Raw genomic sequence first — 24,747 nt, forward strand, 5'->3', positions numbered from 1 at the left:
TGCCCCCCTCCCCTGGACCCCACTGTGGGGGCGTGGGGGCGCCCCAGCCTCCCCGTTCGGGGACAGGGCGTCCTGGGCTCGTCTGGGTTAAGCCAGGCGAGCAGAGCTGGCTCCCGCCCCGAGAAGCGCGGCCAGCTCTGGGGCAGAGGCCCCAGGACGGCAGGAACAGCCGCCATCACCTCGGGCCTGGAGCGGGCGGCGGGCGGCGCGGGGAGGGGAGCCGGGCCTAATTAGTCGGCCTGGGACCCGGGGCGGGCGCCGGGGCGGCAGACGCCGCAGCCAGAGCCGCGCAGGCACGTCGGCGGCCGGGAGGCGGCGGGGAGCCGGGAGGACGCGGCGCCCTGAGACGCGGTGGGACAGGCGGCCTGGGAAGGACTGGGCCGAGGAGATTCCGCACCGAGCGGGCCGGCCTCCCCTCGTTCCTCGGGGCCACCAGGCGCAGCAATTAGAGGCTTTCAAAGTTTGTCCTTAATTGGTTTCATTTTTGCCTCATAAATGATTCATGGCCCCGGAGGTCTGCCAGGCGTGGGGGGAGTGGCAGGGGAAATTTGGGGAGGCTTTTGCCTGGAGCCAGGCCCCCTACCTGAGGCTGGGGAGGGGATGACAGGGGCTGGGGAAGCCTTGGGCAGGTGGGATCCTCCAGCAAAAATAAAAACCCAGGCCCTCTCCTTGGGGCACTAATTAGAAACTGCAACTCCTTCTCTGCAGACCAAGCTCTGTGTCCAGGCCCAGAGCCACTGCAGCTGCTGGGGCCCTGGGAGCATGAATAATAATGTAATGATAACACAGTAACAGTGTCAACAATAATAATAACCATGGCAAACACTTAAGGAGTTCTTACTAAGAAGTTCCAGGCATGGAACTAAGAACAAATGCGTTCTTTTAACCACTCTCCCACCCCCAAGCACCAGGGAGAAGAACCAAGACCCCCATTTTACAGATGAAGAAACTGAGGCTTGGAGAAATTAAGGTCTGCCCCCTGACACTGTGATGCCAGAACTCCTCACTCCCCGCTCTCAGGAGCGCAGGGCTCAAGGCTGGAGAGTGGGAACGCTGCCTGCCAGGTGGATCTGGAGCTGCAGGCCCCAGTGAAGTCGGGGAAGGTGCTGAGGCCTGCAGAAAGACCCCGGGATGCACCAGCAGCCCCACACCCACCTGGGCCAGATTACCTCTGCCCCTCAAAAGGCTGTGTTGGTCTTGGCTAAGCGATGTCCTCACAGGGCCTTAACTAGTCTATCTGTAAAATAGGAACACAGGAGCCCTATGAGCCCCGTCTAGTGCTAACTCTGTGCTGGGCATGGGAAACACAGAGATGCCATGGACCCCACCCTCAGAGAGCTCCCAGTCTAGGGGACAAATGGACAGACACACACGCAGAAGGGTTTAACAGCCTGTACAGGGCCCTGAGCACTCAGCCTATGGCCTAATGTGCTGGAGGGCAGTACCACAGAGCTTCTTGGAGGTGAGGTGGGCAGAAAAAGCTTCTCCCTCCTGACCCTATACCCAGCTTACACGGGAGGCTCCGGGAATGGGTGTGGCCGCTTAAACCCAAGCCTAGAGTCAGGCCTTGAAGAAATTCAGAACTACAGACCACATCGGAGTGATGTGCGATGCAAAGTGCCCAGCTCATCCTGCCCTATGATGGTCACTTTTATTCTGAAAAACTATCAGAGGTGAGGCTTACACAATTAACTGCAGGGCCCACTGGGACCCTGGGGACGTCCTGAGGGAATGTGCTAGACCAATCTGGGAGTGAATGCTGTACGGAATGACTCCCCCTAGAGGGCCCCAGGGCTCTGGGCCACTAGCTGTTGGCTTTTGGGGGCCTCACAAGTACCATCCCCTCTCAAGTCCCCTAGCTCCTCTGCCCCAACTCTACATGCACCACACTCCCCTCCAAAAACCCGCTGGCCTTCTCAGGCCCTGGTGCCAGCCCCGTCCCATTGGCTCCCCGCTCTCCCACTCAGCCTGGTACCAAGGCCAGACACTTCAAGCGATGATACCTCCTTGTGCCTCACCACAGCCCTCTGAGTGGCTTATGTGATCATCCCCATTTCCCAAATGAGGAAAACATCTCAGAAAAGCTAAGGTACCTGCCTAACGCCGCACAGCTTGAAGGAACCCAGGTCCAAACCTCTTGAAAGCCCATGTTCCTCACCTTGCTGGCCTCCCGCAGGTCAGTATCCCTGACGTGTCCTATGGGGATCCATAGGGCTTCCATTTTCCCTGTTTTATACATGGCCACCTCTTGCCCCAGTCCTGACCCTTCCTCAGTCTGGACAAAGCCTGTACAGAGCCCACACTCCTCCGGACGCTAGAACTTGGTCAGACTCTTGTGGTCAGGGGCCCTGCCGGGAGGTCCTAGCAATGGGGTCCTTATGTACCAGGGGAGCCCTGGCTCAGCCAACTGGACACACAGGGCAACACAAATGTCTGATGGTAGGGTTGGGGGAGGAGGCACAACGGTACCAGGGGCGCCAGGGTTGGGGGGCTGGCCACGTTCTCTGGCCCTCTCCTTTGGGAACAGAGTCAACTTTAAGGCCCCTATCACCCACACTTGGGACAGGGCTGCCTGTGGGAGCATTCCTCCCCTGGGAAGAAGCCTAAGCTTTATACACCCCCTACACTACCTTGCTGGAGGACAGAGCTGAAGAGGTGGGCAAGTCATATCCTCTCTGGGCCTCAGTTGCTTTATCTGCACAACGGACCTATACTGTCCCTTGAACCCTTTGGGTAGAAGTTTAGAGGTTTCGAAAAAAGGGATTTGTAAGAAGTGGACACACCATTCAGCTGTCTGCGCTGGCTGCGGGCACTTGAGCCACTGGAGTTGGTATACAGAAGCCTGACAATGGCTTGTTGAACATGCTAACAAGTGGCTGAGTTCTCAGGATGCCCAAGTGCATCTCGCTGGCCCCAGCCAACAAACACTTGCCAGGTGCCTACTCTGAGGCAGGGTACTAGTCCGCCTCTTCGTCCTCACCGTGCCTCTGCCTGGTCCACCACGACCGCCCAACCAGGTCACTGGGGTCCCGCCCCCCCCCCCCCAGTCTGCCCAGGAAGCGGCGTCTCAGGCGGGTCAGCACTGACGTCATTAGGACTGGCTGGGCGTGGAGACTGCCACCTCCGGAACCATCAATTAATTAACTTTTTCAAATTAATTTCCCAAGCAAAATTCCATAATTACATCTATCTCCATCAGGCCGCACTGGGCAGGCAAGAGGACCCCGCAATGAGATCAGATGTGGGGTGAGGGATGACCACACCAGCCCCAGGACCAGGGCAGGGAGGTGCTGGGGGTTGGGTTTCACCCCAGCAAAGCAATTGCCTGATGTCCTTATGACTGCCGTCTGGAAGGGGAGAGAGGTGAGAAGTCAGAGCCCACCCGACCCCACCCCCCAGTCAGAAGGTGGGGGGGCTCAGGGAGACTCATGCCTGCCCAGCTCCTCCTGCTGCCCCCATCCCCCACCCCGTGCCCCCAAACCACGGTGGGTCTTGGCAGGGCCCGGCAGCAGCACAGGCAATGCGAGGCTGAGAAGGCCGCGGCTGCAGCGTTCTAATTTCCCAAAGGGGCTGAGATTAATTAGCTCACACACAGGCGCAGAGAGGGAGAGCAGAGTGGGAGCAGGGGCGGGGAGCACCAGGCGAGGAACTGGCTGGCGCCCCTCCCTGCCCGCCCGGCAGGCAGGCGGCCTTGACAGCCTGGGTGCTCTGAAGGTCAGTGGCCAAGCCGGCTGAGCCAGCAGACTGGCGCTGTCTCCTTCCCAGAATCCCCGAGGACCGAGGTACCAAGAGGACAGCTCAGGGTGTATGTGGGGGTTCCACTGTCACCACCATCAGCGGAGTCTGTGCCAGGTGCTCTGTCTACACGATCTTGTTTTATCCCCACAGGAGCCCAAAGAGGTAAGCACCATGGTCCACCCATCTCACAGATGAGGACACTGATTCTCAGAGCGGAGTGGGGCAGTTAAGTGTGGATGGTGGAGGGGAGACTAAAAAATCCAGGCTGGCCCAACTCTAGAGGCTGCCCTGCTCCCCCTGGATCCCCTGGCCAGTGTGAGGGCTGCAGGAGCCTTATGCAGGGGGTACCTGGGAACGCCAGGCGAAGGCATGTGGGTGTGTGTCTGACTAACTTCCCCTCCCCCAGAGATCGTGCATGGCAGACTCTCAGTCATTTCACAAATGCAGAAACAGACCGGAAAGGGGAAGTGACTTACCACACAGCCCAGGACCCTAAACCCAGAGTCTGCCCCTCCATTTGAGAGAACACAAACCTGACTCAGTGACCTCTAGTGAGCCCCGACCTAGGGCCACACTGTGCCTGGTGCTCTCTTTGGCTAACTGGCACACCGCTGGGGGGAGGGGGAGCTGGGGTCACTGCCGGGGCTGCCCCTGTATATAGAAGATATCTCCAGCTCAAGGACACTTTCTCAACTACTCTGTGCAGGGCTCCCTAGAGGGGAAAGGAGTCCCCAGGAAGATGGGAGCTTGGGGGATGGGGGAGGTATTAGACCCTGACCAGGCCCCCAAGTGGCTCCCACAAGCCTAGTAATTAAGTTTCCCAGAACTTATCTGCAAGGAGATCCCCCAAACCCTAAGGGGTATCAATCTGCTCCCTGGTGCATCCCCTGGCCCCCTACCGCACTCCCAATGCATCAGGCTCACCCTTCCCAGGCCTAAGGAGTCAGCAGTCCCAAGGGCCTTGGGTCCAAACCTGGGGAGTGCCCTGAGACAGCAGAGGTCCCCAGGACAGCCAGAGGCTGGGCATAGGTGGGGAGGAGGCTGGCCCAACTAGGAACATTACTCATCATGTGATTATGGAGGATGGGTAGGACCTGCCACCCCCGCCCCCAGGCACAGGTTCGGGTCACAAAAGGGTCCAAGTGGGCTTTGGAATCAGGGTTCCTCTGTAGCTCCCAGCCTAGGTGACCTCAGAGAATTTGCTTGACCTTGCCAAGGCCATTCCTTGGCCTGTGAAATGCCGACGATGACAGCCCCACCCTCGTCAGGGTCCTGGAGAGGACACAAGTTCTCAATGCAGGGCAGCACACAGAAGGTGCTCAACAAATGATGGCCGTTATTATTTTTACCGCCATCATAAGCCAGCAAAAGAGTGGCAAGGACGCTTCAAGCCAGGGGTGCCAGGTAACCAAGGCGGTGGCCCCAGTTCTGTCACTGTCTGCCTTTGAGTCTGAGCCAATCCCTGTGCTTCGGTTTCCCCAGCCCCGCGGAGAGCACTCCTCCCCCCGTCCCCTTACCTGCAGGAACATAGGAAGAGGAGTGGCTGGTAGAGGTCTAAAGTCTGCAAGGAGGGCAGCACTCCGCTGTCCAGGCTTGCATGCCTTTTCTGGCCACAGGAAGAACCCACCTATACATCCTGCCAACCTTTCCTTCCACCTCCCAGGCCCTATGTCAGCACTCCTTCCATCTCCAATGGTCCCAACCGCCCCTTCACACAGGTGTGTGCCAAGTCCCTCACCACACTGCAAAGAACCCATGTGGCACCTGGAAGTCCCTGCTGAGTCTAACTTGTGGTCTTGCCATGTCCTGAGGGTTGGGGAACTGAGAATGCCTGGGATCTACGGTTGGCTCTGTTTCCTCCCATATCATAAAGCCCCCAGGAATGTCCAGACACCCAAGGACTCCACATTCCTCTCCCTGGATCCAACCCATTCCCATGCTCCCCCCTCTCTGCGACCCCAGAGTCAGCCTCTTCAGTCCCCCATCTGAGCATTCCCATCTGAGAAGAGCCCTAAAGAAGACTAAATCCAAGACAGTCTAATTAAGGAGTCCGTATTGTGGGGTACCACTCCCAGGAAAATGCCAGCTTTGGTGGAGCGGTCAGGTCAGGAGGAGGTCCGGACTCACCTGGAGATCCAGGTGTGTGACACAGGGAGAACCATACCCCACCACCTACTTCAGGTCCTGCAGCTTTGAGACACAGAGATAAGGCTCATACCCATTTTATAGGTGGCAAAAGTGAGGTCAGAGCAGCCCGTGACTGCAAAGTAGGCAGTGATCAAGCCAAGTTTGGAGCCTAGGCCTGTCCAACTCCAGAGTCCAAGGCTCAGGGGACATCCAGTCCTCCTGACTGACCACTGCTGTTTGTTTACTTCAGCATGCCTGGGCCCCTCTCCCCTCCCTGACCATTGTCTAGGCCTTTATGAGGGAGATATGTGTGGCCAGGAGGGGGGTAGCTGGCCTGGGCCTGAGTCCTTAACAGTCACCTGCCCCTTGAACCTCCCTCCCTGGGCTCTCTCAATCCTGTAGATCCAGAATGATCTGTAGTCTGGGTGTTGGGGTGGCTGTGTCTAAAGCCCTTCATGACCATGAGGTCAGACCCATCGGACTCAATTCCCTCACCTGAAAACTGGTGTTTTTTTCAGTGTATGAAAAAGAGGTATGCCCCCAGCTCTGCCCAGTCCAGGGAAGGCAAGCCCCAGACCCACTGCGCAGAAGTCTACAGGCCCCCTGAGGGCATCCTTCCAACCCAGCAGCTCAGCCCCTCCTTGTATTCAGGTCAGCTCATACCCATTTTGCAGGCCAGTAGACTAAGAACCAGGAAATATGTCTGAATTCTAAGTCTCAGGGTACTGGTTGCAAGGTGGGGGAGATAATGAGAGACGTGGGAGCCAAGGGAACTGAGGAAAGCAGGTGCCAGGGTGAGCAGGCAGGCTCCTGGGGCACAGCCCAGTAGGTCAAGGAGGGCCCTTCCCCAATTTCCAGCACCCCCCAATCTCCCCAGGAACCGGCCCCCTTACTGGGGGCAGCAGCTGGCCACTTGGCACTCCCCAGAAAATGGATTCTCCACGGCTTTTCTTTGCCAGGCCTTTCCTCTCCCTGGCTCCTCTGCACCTCTCCCCCACTTACCCCAACCTGCTCTGCCCAGGTCAGAGTTCCCCATCCTGGAGGGCAGGGTGGGTTTATCACTTCCAAACCTGAGACTTGGGCCTCGGCCCCAAAGAAGGCCAAGCCGGCCCGGGGAATGGCGGAAAGAACAGCTCCCTTCCCGCACCCGCCCGACAGAACCCAGCTGACTCTACACGGCCAAGGATCAGGCCTCTTGTGTGTGACCCTAAAGGGGGGATGTGGGTAAGTGGAGCCCCAACGGCGTCGTGTGTGTGCGCGTGCACACGTGCGCGCGCACACACCAGGCGCTGTGGCGTGGGGCTCCCGGCCCAATCCTACGGAAGCGAGCGGCCGCGGCCTGAGGACGGAGCAGCCCTACAGCTGCTTTGCCGGAGCGGGGTCTGGGGTCCTCCCGGCAGTGCGGCACGCCCACCCCGACTCTGCGGGGCCATTTGCCTCCGTGCGTGCCGGCGTGCGTGCGCGCTCCCGGGGTGTCCACAGCTGATGCGACCGGGCCGCGCCGTGTGGGTGTCAGCTTTGTGTGCCGGGCTGTGGGGGACTACGTGCGCTGAGTGAACGTGTCTGTCCCAAGCGTGTGCCCCGGGGTGTGCCGTGTGGGGAGTGCGTGAGTGCACTCTGCCTGCCAGGCCGCAGGGCCTCGTGGGGCTGCTAGGGATGGGGTGACTCACGTCTCCTGAGCTCATCCTGCCGCCTGCCCGCCCAGCTCACCCTGCTCTGCTGGGCTCATGGCCGCCAGCGCAAGGGGCGGGGGGGGGGCGGGGGGGGTAAGGTAGGGGGAGGCGCAGGCAGACACGGCAGGGAGGCTGGCTTGATAAATAACCTGCTGCTTCCCCAGGCCTTGGAGAATGGGAGGCTGCAACACGGGGAGAAGGGGGGGAGCAGGGGGAGGCGGCCCCGGCCCGCACGGCTCCGGCTGCCCTGGCCCCCACAGCCCAGGCTGCGGCTCCGGTTCCTGTTTCATCGAAACCTGAGCTAGGAAAAGCCTATCGGGTCATCTTGCCTGTCCCGCCGGCCGCCAGGCCCAGGCAAGCTGCCCCTCAGGGGACAAGCCCGCAGCCTGGCCGCCCAGCCAGTGGGTGGGTGGGTGGGGGGAGGATATTTCTGTCCAGACTAAATGCAGCTTCAGGCCTCTGTCTGCCCCCCCACTAACAGCTGCTCCCAGGGGCCCCCTGGCTCTGCAGGGCTGACTAAATATAGTCCCCCCAACTCCAGCAAACCCCCAAAGTTCACCTCTTCCCACTGGCCCCACCCACGTGAGGGCAGGGAGAAGGTGTGATCTTAGGCCAGTGTATCCCCCTCTCTGGGCTCTCAGATACGAAACCTCAAGCGTTCCTCAGCTCTAGGCCCTAACACGCCTAACTGGTCCTGCTGCGGAGAGCAGACCACAGAGGTGACTAAATTGGGGGTCTCTGTCCAGGGAAATAAGGGGCAAGGTCCCCTCCTCCAAGTGACTCCAACCTGCTTCCGCAAAAGAATGGCTCGGGGGACCCCTCCCCAGCACCCCAAGTACCTGTAGGCTTATAAACACGGCCCCCTCCCCCCAGCCTGTTCCTTGCCCAGACTGGGCAATACCAGGCTCCTCCAATCTGCCCCAGCCGGACCCCGGCCAGGAAACAAGTTGTGCCAGGCTTGGGGGGTGGGGGTGGGGGGGACACACGGGAGCATGACAGCTGCTATTTCCTGGAGGCCACAGTCGGGCACAACCCGGATTCCTGCCTGGCTCCACACTCCACCAGACAGCCTCTCCCGGGCTCCGGTCCTCAGCATGGCAGCCCCTTCCCCGGCGTCAGCACCCTATCAGACCCCAGCCAGGGTCCCTGTCTCGCTGTACCGATACAGGCAGGAAGACAGTGCCAGATGTACCTTCTGCTTGGGGCTGGGGAGAATGGTGGTCTCCGCAGGGTTCAACAGGCGGGGGAGACGGCCCCACCTTCCCTCCCTCCTGCCTGCCTGCCCACCCGGCTGCTTCCCCCAGCCCCACACGCACCAAATTCCCCACATGCCTGTCTGTCTCTGACAGCTCGCGCAAATACTTGGCTGCACGGGCACCCGCTGTTCTGAGCCCGCTGCGCCTCCTCCCCTGCCTTCCCCGGGGGGCTCTGCAGACGCAGCCAGGGATGGGAGGGGGCCAGAGCCAAGAAGCTTGGTGGGCAGTGGGGGGGGGGGGCGTAGGGGAGGAGGGGAGCAAAGGCAGGGAGGACCAGTCTCAATTCCAAAGCACCACCCCCGGCCCCCAAGCCTGGGGCACTGAGGGACCTGGGAGGCCACTGTGAGCCAGCTCTGGCTGGGCGGCAGCTGCCGACACCCCCACTGCCCCCCGGAACCTCCCAGGAGGACCTTCCGGAGGCCTCCCACTCGCCTCAGCCGATGAAACAGCATCTGCCACCCCCGCGGCAGCAGCTCAGGACAGGGCGGAGGGCACCACGAGGCCCCTGGGGAAGGCTTTGAAATCTGGACTATGGCCCGGCCCCCCCTGGCAGTCCTGGCCTCCCACCACAGGCCCAGCCTTAGAGCATGGTGGGGGGTGCGTTCCAGCCCTCCCGCAGTGCGAGGGGCACACCCGCCCAGCTGCCAGGCCTGGGCCATCTCCACTTGGACTGGCTGGAGGACTTTGTTTGCCCCCAACTACCCTCCTTCCGGCTTTGCCTCGCCTCCCTCCCAGGAGACCAGTGGAGGAAACACTTCCTGAGAATGGCTGGGATTTTCCGCTGGACACTGCCTCGCTGGCAGGCTCCTTATCTCCCCCCTACCTCATTCCTTCTCCCAGAGCCACCCCTGCAGCCAAATCACACTCCTACCCCGTGTCTGCAGCCAGAGAGGCCCCCTCCCTGCCCCACGGCTCTGCTACTTGCCTCGGCCTCCCTAGTATCTCCACCACCCGGCACCTACCCAGGCAGAGTTGACACTGAACGGGACCTCATGGAATGTTGCAGATGGGTATACTGAGGTCAAGAGAGAGCCCGGTGACCTAGGCCTCCCATCCAGTGCTCTTCCTTTTACCACCACACTTTTCTGCCCCAGGAACCCATTCAGCACCCCCAGACTCCTGGAGGCATTAGGGTAACCCCATGCAGAACTGCTCAGTGCTTTGGGTCCAAATGCCAACATTCCCAAAGCTTCCCAACATTCTCAAAGCTTCATGGTGGTCCTGAAAAGAACCCCCAATATACTGTCTTTGTGACGCTAGACTCTGGGCTAGAGCCTCCTGTCCCCATTGCACAGATGGGGCTGCCGAGGCCCCCAGGGGAGGGGGGAGCTGCAGGCGGCCATGAATCAGAGGGGGAGCTGGGAAGCCGCCCGGCCCTGCCGGCTGTCGCTGGAAGCAACAGCCGGCATTTCCTCCTCACACTGGTGCCTCGGGAAGCGTGGGCAGCAGGCGGTGGGCAGCGGGTGGGTGGGCACCACCGTGAGGACCCCTCCTGTGCCTACGGGCCAGCCGCATCCCCTTGCTCCCTGACTGGGCCCGCACAGCCCACTCCCCACGCCAGCCAAATCTCCAAAGCAGGGCAGACCAGAGGCAGAACTGGGTTTCTGTCTCAGGTATATATACTCATGTCACTTGAGGGCACCACAGGGAAGCCCCTCCTCTCAGATCCTCAATGTCCCCTAGCGTCAAACAAGATTGAAACATGACCATTCACGCTTCCTTTGCAGTAAAACTCATGGTTCTGTGATTCTAGAATCCCAACACGACAAGAATCCTGAAAAGAATCCCTCTGCTCCAAGCATTCTGATTGTAAATTCCTGTGACTAAAAATTCTAGGCCACCAAGATCTTAACACTCCCAGGAAGAAAGGGGGCCAAGCCCACTCTCACCTGGAGCTATGGGCCCAGCTAACCGATTCCCCATCCAGCTCTGGAGAAGGTGGGTCAGGCAGGAGAGGGCCTGGGTCTCTCCCATCAGGCTCAACCAGAACTGGAAATGAGGTTGGGGGGAGCCTCTGGGCCTGGAGACAGAGCTGGTCTAGTCCCGGAGGGCAGGCCACCCCCTCGTGGCACACACACCCACTGACGCTGCAGATGTCAGGAAGCCCAGCCCTTGCCAGAACGAGAGCGGGTAGCTAGGGGTTTGTGAACCTGCACCTCCACCCTGCAGCTCGGAGGGAGGACGGGTGTCAGGTCGGGGCTGGTCTCCCTGCTTCTCAGGTTCCAAGCCAAGCTCCACGCTTCATCTTCCTGTCTTCACCACCCACTGCTTCCTCTTTCCCACCACCGTCCCTCACCTCTCAGGCTCCCAGGCCAATCCCAGGTCAGGCCAGCTGACAGCCAGCCAGGACAAAGGCTCTCGAGCCCATCTGACAGATGGAAAAACTGAGGTCCTGGGAGATGACATGACGTGCTCAAGGGCTAGGCCCCAGCAGCCTGTTGGTCTCTGGCCGCATGTCTCAGCCCCGCCCCCAACTCACTTATGGGAACCCTCGGCAGGCACAGCGCATCTCCACATACCAGTGGGATCACCAGCATGAGCACATCTCCTACCCCACTGTCTCCTGAGAGCACTCATTCCCAGGCCATTCGTTCGTTCGTTCGTTCATTCTTTCATTCATCCAACTGGCCAATCACCCCCCCACCACATGCCAGGCCCCTCCCCAGGGAAATGAGGGGCCTCAAGAAGGAGAGAGCAAGGCTTCTAGTCAGCAAACTCAGGGGAGGGCCCGCTGTGTGCCCGGCAGCGTGGAAGGTGCCCTACCCAAGCAGACCAACCGCGGCTGTGCTCACGGTGCTCACAGCCAGTCAAGGGCTCTACCAGGACCCAATCCCACATGGCAAGTCCTGGGGCGAGTCACGAACTCTCTGGCCTCAGTTTCCTCATCTGTATATGGGGACGCTAACAGCATCCAGCCACGGGGCTACTGTGGGGATTTAAAGGAAGCGAAGGCTCGAAAGCCACGAACATAGTGCCTGCCCCAGCCAGGGTTTAGGAGGTTAGCCGTGGCCATCACCATTGCGACAACATATTATTATTATTATAGTAATAATTGGAGGACTGCAATTGATGAGCGCAGCAGCTAAAGCTCTTCAAACACTCAGCTGGTGCCAGGCACTGGGGGTACAGGAAGCAGTCACTGCCACGTCCCATCGCAAGCCTGGCAAGGAGCGGGCTCACAAAACCCTCCAAGCATCTGATGGATGAGGGAACCAATGACAGGAGGCATGGCCCTGCTCTAAGGAAGGCGCGCTCCAGCACGTGCTCACGGGTGCTGCACACGTACGTCCAAGCGCTTGGGCGTGCACGCCTACGTCCGTGTGAGGAACCTGGGAGGTCCAGCAGGCGGCAAGTTCCGTGCGGGGAGCACAGCTGCTCAAGGCTGCCCCAGCCCCCCCACCCCTACCCCCGGCCAGCAGAGCTGAGCACAGAGCCGAGGGGACTGCGGCAAGAGCAGGGACCGGGCCTGGCGGGGAGAGCCCCGGAAAGATGCTTTGCATAGTTCTGGCCACCAGACTACAGGCCTGGGCTGGGCCCCTGGGTGGGGGCGTGGGGCTGCCAGGTGCTGCCCCACGGGGATCAGGCCCAAGCATCCACACTTAGGCCAGCATGGCATGTGGGTGTCCCTGCCGACAGGCCGGGAGAGGTCACGGCGGGGGGGGGGGGGGGGCGCGGGGCGGGGCTCCAGGGCTACGTGGGGTCTGCTGGACGGGGGAGGCTGGATACAGGGCTCCCCCAGGGCCACCGGGCAGGCCTGGCTCTGCCCTGCTGGGGCCGGCAGCTGGAGGGGAGTAAATATAGCGCGGGGCGTCCCGGCCACATTCCTGGGAGGCCAGCACGGCCCGCCTGCCCGCTGCTCTGCCAGGGCCCAGAACTGCCACTGCCCTCTTCCCAAACAAACAGAAAAATAAATAAAACCAGCTCTCACGCCCAGCGCAGCCAGGGGGAGGGGGCAGGAAGGGGTGGACAGGGGAGCAGGCAGACAGACCAGTTGCCACGGTTTCTGTTCCGCTGAGAAGGAGGCGGCCAACAAAAGAGGAAAATGGAGGAAAAGGGCAGGGAGATGGTCAGAGATGTCAGAAGAGGGGAGACGGTGTATAGGAGAGATGGAAGGTGTGACCAGGAGAGGTGTGGGGGAGGCAGGTCAGGAGGGACAGAGGTGTTAGGGCCAGTTGGGGGAAGGCAGAGGCAGCCTCTTGGGGTCAGCAATTCAGCGACAGGGATGCCCCAAGGGCGGGGGGGGGCGGCAGACAGACAAAGGGGGCTAGGGCAGGGGGCTGGCTCCATGGGCCATGAAATATTAAAGAGCCTAGGCCAGTGAGGGACAGAGGTCATAGAAATAAGGAGACTAGCCAGGGAGCTACCGGGACCCTGAAGCAGAGGGCGCCTCACTCCCCACCCCCACCCCATCCCTCCCCACCACCTCCAGCAGAGCCAGTCTCCCCACCTCTCCTGCTGGGGCTCCTTTCTGTCTTCCCATCCAAAAGGAACAGGCTGAGGGTGGGAGGGGCCGTGGGGATTAGGGATGGCAGGGGACCTTTGCGGTTCCCTCTTCCCTCTGGCTGGTCTGTGTGCAGTCGGCCTTCCAGAGCTGCCAGCTACCCTAGCAAGAAGGCCAGGAGGCCTGTCAGCACAGCCAGCCACTGGCACGGGTGCCTCTTGGGGAAGGAGGGGGTAGACATCCAGCTTCCCCTTTACAGAAAAAAATCAGCCAAGCCACCACTTTCCACAGAGACCAGCGGGGAGGGAAGTCCATGCCTCACAGCTCAGCTGAGCCAGCGAGTAAGCGAGCGAGCAAGCCAGCAGGTCATCCCCTCGCCCTCCCACCCCACCCAGGCCCCATTACCAGCCTCATGACCTTGGCCAGTCCCCTTGTCCCTGAGCCTGTGTCTTTGCCAGCCCCATACCACCCTAGGCTTGGTGTGAGGAAAGGAGAAAGAGGGCAAGCAATATGTTGAAAACCTGCGAGGGCGGGCCCCTGGGGCCAAGCATCTGCACGTGGATAACCCTCCCCTGTGTCCTGTGAGGTCAGGCCTCTTATCAGTCCCATTCTACAGATGAGGAAGAGAAACCCAGAGACGCAGAGTGATGTGCCCAACATCACACACCTGGTAATGAGCGGAACGGAGGCAGAAATGCTAAGGGTGAGGCACATATTATTTTCTTCCTTTTCACTGGGGGATGTGAAGTCCTCGTCACCAAAGAAGCCAACTTTTATTGCATGCTGTGGGTTAGCCGCTGGCGCTGGGCACTAAGCAACCGTCCCTGTGTCCACCTGAAAAGGGCTTTGTGAGGCAGGCACTCTTATTATCCCATTTCAGGGACAAGGAAACTGAGGATCAGTGAGACAACCCACCCAGAGGTCACATATCCAGCTAGACAGTGGCATGGCCAGAACTTGGAGCCACGTCTGGCTCCAGAGCCAGTGCTCAAACACACTTGTCTGGGTGAGGTCAAGGGAGGGCGTTAAGAGGACCCAGTAGAGAAGAGCTCAGTGGTCCTACTGACCCCCAGAACACACACCATTAAAAGGTCGAAAACAAGGTTACAACTGCTGTGCTAGGGGGTGACCGGCAACTGCTCTGGAAACAGAACATGAGCGGAGCCCGTGGGAACCCGGGGTGAGGGCACTGCCTAGGGGCCTGGCATAGAGCGATCTGCCTGGTCTACCTAGAGCCCAGGTACCAGATAACGCAAGCCCCTCCCCCAGCATGGGGATACTGAGGCTCATCCAAAGAGGGCCACCAGAAGCCCGTCCTGTTGGTCCCCAGGGTTCCAACCTGCACCCCAGGGCCAGTGTGCCAGCAACTAATCACACCCCTGTAAGAGCCCCCAGTGCTGGCGGAAAGGGGGCAGGATCCCCTCCCTCTCTCCCAGGCCCCGCGAGCCCAGAGGGAGGCCAGCATCAGAGGCAGGAAATGAAGAAGAATTTGCGATCTAATTGAGCTGGCGGGGGATTAGGCAGCAGAATGCAATTACAGGGGCTGGAGCAGGTCCAGGGGCACTGACACCCCAAGATGTGGCCTGGCCCAGGTGACCGGGCCTAGCCAGTCTCTGGCAAAAGACACCCTACTGTGGAGGGAAGGTCGGGTAGGCAAGGACTGGGGCCAGACGGCTCTCCAGGACATAGAGGACTGTAGGCTTCCAGCTCCACGTCACACCCAGAAGCAAGAAGTTTTCCTGGGAATTCTCCCCCCAGGGGGCAGCCCTGTGGACTCTCACGGGGGGAGGAGGCAGACAGACACACCAAGAACATACACTCTCACAGGGTCTGCTCATGCATGTACACACGTGTTCATGCTCCCAGAAAAGCACCACATATCCACGTTCACTTGTATGGGGACAGACTCCCAACCTGCAGACACACAGCTCTGGCCCTTTGCTGCCACCGGTTCCACCAAAGCGGGCGGGGGGGGGGAGGGGGTACAAAACAGAACAAAAAAAATACACCCATGACCTTAAAATCCTTTTATTCCCATAATCACAGGCTGCCATCGCCGTGGATACGCGCTGTCACCCCGGCCCCAGCCTGTCTCCCTCCACAGCTTCCAAAACTCCCAGCAGGCAGGCAGACGGGGAGGCTGCCCAGTTACTGCCAGGGAGGGCAGAGGAGGGGAAGGACAGGGTGGGAGAGGTTCAATGCTACACACACACACTCAGGGCCTCAACCAGAGAGGGAGAGACTCAGAAAGACAGCCGGGCAGACAGATAGAGAAAGAGAAAGGAACACAGACACCAGCCACGAAAGAAAGACACAGACCACTCACAGCCCGCACAGCTCAGATATGCCCACTCCCAGATTCACACACCACTTTCCCAATTCAGACACACTACTCAGGGAGTCAGACTCTCCCAGATTTACAAGAATATACAAATCACACAGATATACACAAATCACGAGTACACACTCCAAAATTCTAAGCACACGCAACTCAGAATATGCACATTCCCAGATTCACAAGGGTAAATCCAACTTTCAGACAGATACTAGGATTCACAAACACACAAGTACAGATGCAATGCAGACCCACACAACTCTGAGACCCACGGATACACATGCCCTGATGCACAAATATACATAGGCGGAGACTCCCACCCCGCAAGACAGACAGACAGACAGACAGACACACATTCAACACACAGATTCACAGATAGGACATGCCCTGAGTCATAAGCCCACATACCACCTAGCTTCCCAAATCCCAGACCAACAGACTAGACTCACACAACCTCATCTAGCACTGCCTTGGGTTTTAGGGGGCAGGTGGACTGGTTGGGGGATTCCTGGGTCTTTGAGGGGGCCAGCCCTTTCTCGTTGCCTGTAGCCTGGGAGGTGGGCTCAGAGTTGGGGGGAATGAAGGGGAAAGTAAGAGAAAGAAAAAAAAAAAACTTGAGTGGGATATTCTTGTTGGGCAGTAGCGCGTGAGTAACTGGGGAGGCTTTTTGTGGTCTGGTGAGTTCCAGCTATGAGTGAGAGTTTAACTATTAATACACTTAATCAAGGACACTTCACACACACAGGCACACATACACAGGCTAGGACAGCACCAGGTGGTGGGGATCAGGGAGGGAGAGCACCAGAATAAAGGGGGGGAAGCCCCAATTCAGGCCCCAGGGGGTGGGGAAAGAGGGAGGAGCTTCTACCCTGGGCCGGCCTCCAGAGCAGGGCCGAGTAAGTGATTCATTTCAGCAGCCCCAGAAAGGTGGGGCTTGACACACAGTAGGTGCTCAAAAAATACACACTGGGGCAATGAATAAGTTATTTACATATAAAAAATAGACAGTAATGATAACAGTAACAACAATAAGTGAGCCCTGCCCCATCCTTGGTCAATAAGGCCATGCTCCAGAGCACCATGACTGGGGAGTTAGTTCTGCCTTAATGGTCACCCCACCAGACAGCAGGCCTGGGCCTGGCTCATCGGTACACCCCCTCATTCCTCCACCCTATTCTGCATCCTAGAAGTCAGCTGACCTCAGCCCAGCCCACACCCCTACCACCCAGAGAGACCCCCCATTCCCTTCCACTCTCCCTTAAATAACTAGGTGGGGCTCTAAAGAAGGTGGAGGTATTTAATTCCCAGAGACTTGGTTCTTTATCCAGATACAACCCTGCTTGCCACACTCCTATAAGCCTCAGTTTCATACTTGCCAAATGGGTAGAAGGCAGGCAAAAAGCTGAAGGAGGGATCAAGAGTGGGGGCTCACAGTGGGAGCCCATGGAACAGAGGCCTGGGCTGGCCTGGGCCCTGGATGCAGAATCCTCCCCTCCTTCTCCCTTCCCCCACCCGGCCCAGCCCAGCCGGGTGGACATTCCAGGCCTCACGTGATAAAGACGAGGCCGCTGGCCCACGGGTAAGTCAACAGGCTCTGTCGGGGGAGAGATAGGAGGCCCAGGCCAGGGTCACCTGCTGAGCCGGGAAAACAGCGGGGCCCAAATACACACATAAATAAGGCGCCAACGGACAGCCAGTCAGCCAAGGGTCTGTCTTCTGCAGAGGAACCTCTGCCCCCACCTCGGAAAGGGAGGGGGCTTGGGAAAGGGAGCCACAAGGCTGGCTAGGCGCTTCCCTGGGAGAGCCCCAGCTCATGCCAAGACGAGGTGGGGGTGCTTCTACCAAGCTCCCCAGGGCTGACTGAGAACTCAGAGGCCAACCTTTCCTCAGCTGTTCCCACTCCTTCCCAGGACAAAAATCACCCCCTCTCCCTCCTCCCCAAGGAGAGAACGATTTCCGTTCTGGGAGGGGGGTGACAGCTGCAGAGCGGGCCACTACCCCCCGCCCCCCCCCAGCTCTTGCTTGAGTCTCATCCAGGGAAACTGCTAAATCAACACTACGCAGTAGTAGGTAGCACCGACCTCAGTCTCCCCCTCATCGCTCTCAAAAAGGGGTTTGGGAAAAGATTTGGGGTACCAGTTCCTAGGTTTCCTGCGGCAGTTGGGACCCAGGATACGGGGTCTTTCGGGAGGGGGGCTCACGTCAAGCTTAGGCCAGTACGACCCGTAAAAACCTCTAATTTAAATGCTCTTAGTTGCACGGAAGGGCACCCCCGCCCCCGCGGGCCGGGGCAGCTGAGGTGGCGCCGGGCGTTCAAATAGCGCTCCAAACAAGTCCGCAGCGACCGCGCACGCAGCCCCCGCCAGGCGGCCCCAGCGGAAAACTTGAAAGGGACTCTGTTTGCCAGCCGCCCGGGGCGGCTCCGGCGGGGGCGAGGGCCGAACGATCACACAAGCCCCCCTCCCCAGCGCTTCCTGAGCAAGCGCGGGGGGTGGGGTGGGGGGGCCCACCACAAAACCGAGGACTCCGAACAGCGCCCGCCGCTCGGGGAAAGGCGGAGGTCAAGAGGCTGGCTCGCCGGATCCCCGTTCAGCTCTCCCCCAACGCGAAGATGCGACTCGAAGACCACCCAGGATCCAGGGGGCAAAGTAGGGCGCGGCTGCCAGCCCTTCAGACCCCCGTCTCAGTTGAAGGAGGAAGGTGTGGGTCTTTCCGGATGAGTCCCTACAGAACCCCCCAAATCTGCTGCTGCCTCCTTTGCAGCCCATGGCACCAGCCCAACTCCGCGCACCCCTTACGAGCCGGGGGGGGAAAAAAAAAAGCTATCTTGCTCCCTCACTGGGCGCTTCAGCTTTTCTGACAGGTCCCGGAGGCAGCCCCCCATTTATAAACTGGGGTCACTCACTTTCTGTCGATCCTACAAATAAACAAAGCCAGGCGCACCCCGCGCTCCCCGCCGGAAAGCAGCCCATTCCGGGAGAGGACAACTTCCCCCAGCAAGAAAATTAACACATTCTTCTCGCGGCGGTTCAGCCCCTCGCTCTAGGGAAGCAAAGGGGAGGGGGGCTTGGGGCCGAACTTCATGGGTAAATTTGGGACCAGTGCAGCGAAGCAGGCGCCTGGGACACCCGCCTCCCACACTCCGCAGCTAGAGGAACACCCCCATTCTCCCTCCCTGGCTTTGCACGCTGCTTGGCCACGCGGGGCTCGGGAGACTGAAAGATTCCCCAAGGCTAGTGAGGACGGGAAAGAGAGGCCGCGGGGAACGGAGAGGGGGGGGGTGATAGTTTGACGGAAAAAAAAAAAAAAAAGGTCAAACTTGATCAGCCCGCCAGGCACCCCGCGGGCAGCGGGGGCGAGGAACCGGAGGGAAAATGTAGAAGTGGCCGCCGCCCCCTCCAAGTGTGGGGGGGGAGACTCAGCCACGCGTGGTCCAGGGCAGCAGTTACCGTAGCCCCCAAAACACAGGGCTGCGAGGGGTCCGACGGGGGGAGTGTGCGCCGCAGATCTCCAATCAGCCGCCCCCGCAGGCGGAGCGCCCGCCCAACACCGAGAGGTGAGGACCCGAGCTCCCGCCGCCCCAGAGCCCTCAAGCTCGGGTACTTGGGGAGGGGACAGAACCCCGCAGGGAGAGCCTCGGCCCCAACGCACGGCGCCCAACCCGCAGTCTCCGACCCTAAAACCCCTCTTTTTGTCTGTACTCAGTGATCTGCGACCGAGCCGACTGCGGCTTGGGGAGGCTTGGGTATAGCAGCGGCCACCGAGCGATCACCGGCGCTAGGGCTCCCGGGCTCCGTGGCTCAGGCTGCGGGCGCCCCCCGCCCCTCCCAAACACGGACCCCTCCTTCCCCGTCCCTGGCTCTCCGCACCTGAACTTCGGGGGAGCCCGCGCCGCCAAACTTTCCGCCGACTTGCAGCGAACTCCGGCCCCGGCCGCGCACCGGGCCCCGGGGGAGGAGAGGGAGGTAGGCGGGGAAGGGGAGGGGGCCGGCCTCCGGGGGGGTCGGGGGAGGGCCGTGGCCCGACACCTACCGGCTCTCAGAGTCGTCCAAGCCGCCACGGCCGCCGCCGCCGCCGCGAGGCCGAGGGGGAGGGGTGGGGCGGGGAGCTGCGCTCCGCTCTGGGCACCGCCGCCGCGGTGCGCTCCGCTCCAGCCGCGCCGCCCGCCGTGTCCGGGTCCGGAGCCGGAGTCACGCCGCCGCGGCTGGCCCGAGGCGGGGAGGGGGGGGAGCCTGCAGCACCTGCCCCTCCTCCCCCTCCCCGCGGCCCAAATTAAAAAACAACAAAAAGCAACTAATCACCCCCGAGCGAAGCGCGGCGCGGCGGGCGGAGGGCGCAGCGTGAGGCGTCCGGACTCAGCAGGCGGCGCGCATGGCTGGGCGCGGGCTGGGCAGGGCTGGGACGCGGGGCCCGGCTTCGGGGGGCAAGGTTTGGCCGATCTACTCGCTCGGCTCGGGCGCCTGCTCTCGCCGCCGCCGCCGCCGCCTCTGCTGCCGCCAGTGCCGCCGCCTCTACATCCCCGCTCAGGCTCCGCCGCCTCTGCCGCCGCCGCCGCCGCGCGCCCGCCCGGGCAGGAGCTCTGAACGCTGCCCGGGGGCTGCCGGCAAAACCCGGACCGGACTCGACGCTCCCTCCTCCCCCCCCTCCACCTCAGCTCCCCTCCCTCCTCCCTCCGCCTCCCTCCCAGCGCAGCTCTGGCCACTTGGACGCCGCAGGCTCTGAGGCCGGAGCCGCAGCCACTGCGCCTCGAGCTCCCCGCGCTCTGACGAGGTCGGCCCAGGCTCAGCTCCCCCAGCGCGCCCCGTCTTCATCTCTTTTCTCCGCAACTTTACAAAAAATAAGAGGACCTTCCCTATTTTGTGAGGGATGCACGGCTTGGCAACCTACCTTACGGGGAAACCCGCCGTCCCTCTGGCCCCTCTCTTCGGCGGGCCGGAAGCGACAGGGACCAGTAGGGAGGGTTTGGCCGCGCCCCTCAGCTCAGGTGCGCGATGGGCCTGGAACTCCTAGCCTAGGGCACTTGGAGCGACACTGGGTTCAAAGACCCCACCCTTCGCCTAGCGCTGTCTGGGACTCAGTGGGCTCTAGTTCCCTGGGAGACAAGGGGTGGAGATTCCTGTCCCCATTTTACAGATGAGAAAACCGACCTGAGAAGGACAATTTGTCTCCTACGCTAGCCCCAGCCCCAGCCCGGACTCCTGGGGCTAAGGCAACTACATTGTGGTTCCCTGAGACCATGGCCTACAAACTCAGAGCCTGAAACAGTGCCTGGCACAAAGCAGCACTCAATAGAAACTGGTTGAAAGAGAACAAAAGCCCAGTGGGTACAGATTTGTGCCCGAATATCCTTGCCCTCACTCAATGCCCCCTGTATCTGCCCAGCTTGGGCTAATCCTCAAGCTGCAGATGTCTTCTCTTCACCTCAGGGACCCACAGAGCAAGCCCCACCCGGGCTCGTATAATCCCAAACTGCAGATAATCCCAAAGTGGGAAGTTTCTCTGAATCTGTGGAATTCCTAGGGTGGGTTTATGTTTCCTCCAGGCAGGAAAAAAAAAAGACTGGAGACCCTAATGGGGGAGGGGCAGGGCAGTTGGGGAAGTCTGCCTAGGGTTAAATGTACAGCCCCAAATCGATTGCGGCCCAGATAACAGGGAGTTAACTGCCTCTACTGGGTGCCTCCAGCCACAGGCACGGCCTTGGTGGGAGAACCGAAACCAGCTCCTACCTCACTGCTTCCTCTCCTGCTCTATGTGGCCAGCCTGTCCCCAAGGCTGGAGAGGGCCTTGGGGCCTGGGTCTTCCGGGAGCAGCCACTGGTGCCCATTCTCCAAGCATTCCAAATTTGGCCTTGGGACCTTGACCCAGCCAGGCATAGGGGAGTTAGGGAGGTGTCCAAGGGCAGAGTTCATCTGAAATGTGTTGCTTCTCTACTCATCCTGGCCTCCCAAGCCACAGGCAGAGACCCCTCTCCACGCATCATGGACACTACCTCCCTTCCACAAATGCTGAGAAGTGTCCTACTACCCTTAACCAAGTGCCAAGAATGGCACCAAAGGAAGGTGTTTAACCCCTCCCCTCTTCTCCTCTCCACTCCTCTCCCCTCTTCTCTCCAGCACCCTTCCTCAAAGCCACCCCAAGCAAACATACCATGTGAGTAAAAAGCAAGGTACTTGCTATGGGAACACAGATTTAAGACAACTGAACACCTCCAGATTATCACCCCTAAACTGCTTAAAGAGTTTAAGCGCTCTGAATGTCAGGTACTGCACTGGGCAGTGACCATATAAGGAAAAAGGAGGCAGGGTCCCCTGTCTGGATGCTCCAGGATCTCCAAGTACTTAGCCCACCTCTACCTACCTTTCTGGGGAAGCTGAGCACTGACTGTGAGGGGAGACCTATTCCCCAGGAGTTAGCAGCAGGTCTCAGAGGAGTAGGAGCAAAGAAATGAAACTCAACCCTGCAGGGCTCTTCCAGTCGAGGGTCAGTGCAGAATCAGGTTCTGCACACCCCAAAAAAGCTTCATGCTGGGATTCATGGGGGAGAGTGGGTAGTAGCCCCAACTAAGGGAATTACTATTAATTATCCCCCCCTTTTTTTTTTAAAGACCTCTGCAACCCTCTCCCTCCCCCCAACCTCCCAAGTCAGGAGGGCAAAGGCCAAGGGGCTGCAGGCTGCAATGAAGATGAGCCAAATGATCCCGATGGTGACTTTCTCAGGCAAGGGGTATTGGCATATGCCAGGCCCAGTTTAGAAGTTGAATCTTGGAGCCTTCCCCTTCTCCTGGAAATTAAGAACTGCAGGGAGACTCGGTCAGACCCTCACCAATTCAACCCAGGTAGGACCAGAAAGGAGAGGGGCAGAATCATCCGTATGGAGAATACAACATGAAGAGGAAACATCACAAGCCATCCACATAGAACTCTCCCCATAACAAATGAGACAAGTGGGGGCACCCAGGAAGGACTGCTGGGAGGTCTCTGGCCTTGGGGGATATCATCCCTACCCCAGACCCTTTCCACAAGAACTGAAGCTACCCTGGTTCATTATTCTCTCATTGCCTCCAAAGAGGAATCTTTAGGTTTCACAGTGTTACTCAACCAATCAGCTTAGCTTCAGCTATCAAATTTCTTAAGTCTCCAGCACCTTGAGGGGAGAGAGGAGCCCTGTACCCTTCCCTATCAGTCCAGGACCCTGGATACTGCTCCCCTGGATCCTGGTTATAATATCCCTACCTGGTGTTTATGAAGCCCTACCCTGAGCAGGGCATCAGGCTAAACAGCTAAGGTACATTAGCTCATTTAATCCTTGCCTCAGTCTCAGCAGTAGTAGCTGATGAGGAACCGTACATGAGACTGGCCCCAAAGTTGCTCCTAGTGAAGCTTCTTGCATACAAATCTGCCCTGGGATTCACCTGCATCGCTTCCTATAGTGAATCCTCAGACCCCATAAGGCTCCACCCAAGCCCCTACCCCCCCCTACCCCCCACCCCTCACCCCCAACGCCGGCACAGCTTGGCTTCCCTAATCAGCCCCGCTGACCAACACCACCCAACACTGGTGGTTCCCCTCAGACTCCCCAAAAGTCCCATTCAAGTTTCTGTGGCTGCATGTACTGTTCCCTCCGGCCAGGAGGGTCTTAATCAAGCATATCTCAGGAACTCCTCATGGAAGACTAAGAGCATGTGTCACCTCCCACTTCTTTGACTTCCATTCCCAGCCTCAGTTTGGCCCCGTATTCACAGGGCTACCACCAGCCCTAGCGCACACACAACTAAGTACCCTCCTTTGGCAGATGTAGGTACACATCTATTATTTACTTATTTTTTATCTCTGATTTATTTATTTATTTATTTTTAGAATCTCTACACCCAGCATGGGGCTTGAACTCGCAACCCAGCAATCAAGAGTCGCATGCTCTTTCCACTGAGCCAGCCAGCTGCCCCACCTGAGGTACACCCTTTTGAAAGCAGATCATGGACTGTCTTTCAGTGTCGCTACTCTCTTTACCAGGTGCCTTCTTGCGGTGCATGTGCAGAACTGTAGTTTGTGGCCTGGCTTTGGGGCCCCTCATCTGTCCCCTCCCGCGGCCACAGTGACCACATTGCACATAGTTTTTATTTGTTCCTTTGTCTCCTTGTCCTCTCACTACCAGCACCCATGAGAGCTCTGAGTGAAAAGGAGAATCTTCTATCTGCCCTGCACTTAGAGCCTGGCACTAAGTTGGTGACAGTAGTAACAATCGTAGCCCACATCGTTCTGAGCACCTTCTATGTGTGTGGCCCCACACTAATTGCTTTCTGGGCATATGCTTATTTAATCCTCAGGCTCAGACACCTGCTTAAGGTTACAAAGTAGCAAAAGTTGGATTTAAATCCATGCCTTGTCTGAGGGATCTGCCTTTTCCAGGACTGTCATTTATCAACTAATGATGGTCCTTGATTAAACACCCAAAGACTAGGAAGTGGCTGCGCAGGGAGGGGTGTAGGCCTTAGGGTCTCCAATAAAGATGGCCAATCCTAAGCCTGCTCTAACGTCTATCCCTCTTTGGGCCCTGCTTCCCTCACTTGTATCAAAGAAGATGGGAGCAAGGGCATTTGGAGCCCTATCTCAGGGCAGGGTACAGGATAATCTTCAGTGGGGTCACACTGGATTGTGACCTCAACCAAAATCCCAGGGCAGGACTGGGGGTGCAGACATGGGCAGGGGAAGAAAGAGGCTTAACTGCTGAGACATAGGCTCAGGCCTTTGGGGTCTCAGCCCTCCTGTAGTGACTATTGGCCCTTAGGTCCTGCCACCATGACCCTTGAAGGAACAAGAGAGGTGTGAAACTAAAAAGATATTTCAGAAAAGCCAGGTCTATCTCTTAGAGGGCCAAGGCCCATTCATCCCTGAGAAGTCAGTTTGGTGACCCCAGCTGGGACCTAAGCTGTATAAATGCGAGAAGGGAGGAGGGCATTGTGGGGTGCAGGGGGAACTCGTCACAGAACAAAATAACTCTGGGGTGAAGTTGATAGGGAGCAGAGACCAGGCCAACACACACACTCACACTCTGTATTTTCCCTTGCCACAGACTTGCAGACATGCTACGCACATGCCAGACAACCAGACATAGGCCCATTCTCTGCCAGGCACAGGGAACTCCGCCTGTGTATGGAGGGAAGAAAGGGAGTGGAGACAG

The 24,747-nt window shown here is 59.1% G+C and overlaps 1 protein-coding gene and 1 long non-coding RNA gene across 4 annotated transcripts in view; one reads left to right on the plus strand and one right to left on the minus strand.

The window, feature by feature from the left end:
* CXXC5 (CXXC finger protein 5) overlaps positions 1 to 20,163 on the minus strand; it is a 34,585-nt gene extending 14,422 nt beyond the window's left edge. Inside the window, exon 1 of one of the 3 annotated variants that reach the window (XM_081825733.1) lies at positions 19,603 to 20,163. The gene's annotated coding sequence lies outside the window, so the exon portion shown is untranslated. Of the gene's footprint in view, positions 1 to 19,439; positions 19,569 to 19,602 lie in introns of those variants that run through there. The other 2 variants (XM_081825731.1, XM_081825732.1) reach the window with 2 other exon arrangements.
* Positions 17,928 to 24,456, plus strand: LOC145722454 (uncharacterized). Its single transcript, XR_014146757.1, has 3 exons — positions 17,928 to 19,126; positions 19,276 to 19,535; positions 23,427 to 24,456. It is a non-coding gene; the product is annotated as an uncharacterized LOC145722454 (long non-coding RNA).
* The last annotated feature ends 291 nt before the right edge of the window (positions 24,457 to 24,747 follow it).

The sequence above is a fragment of the Leptonychotes weddellii genome, chromosome 7 (assembly GCF_054177405.1).
Source record: "Leptonychotes weddellii isolate Sample4059 chromosome 7, ASM5417740v2, whole genome shotgun sequence".
Classification (NCBI taxonomy): domain Eukaryota; kingdom Metazoa; phylum Chordata; class Mammalia; order Carnivora; family Phocidae; genus Leptonychotes; species Leptonychotes weddellii.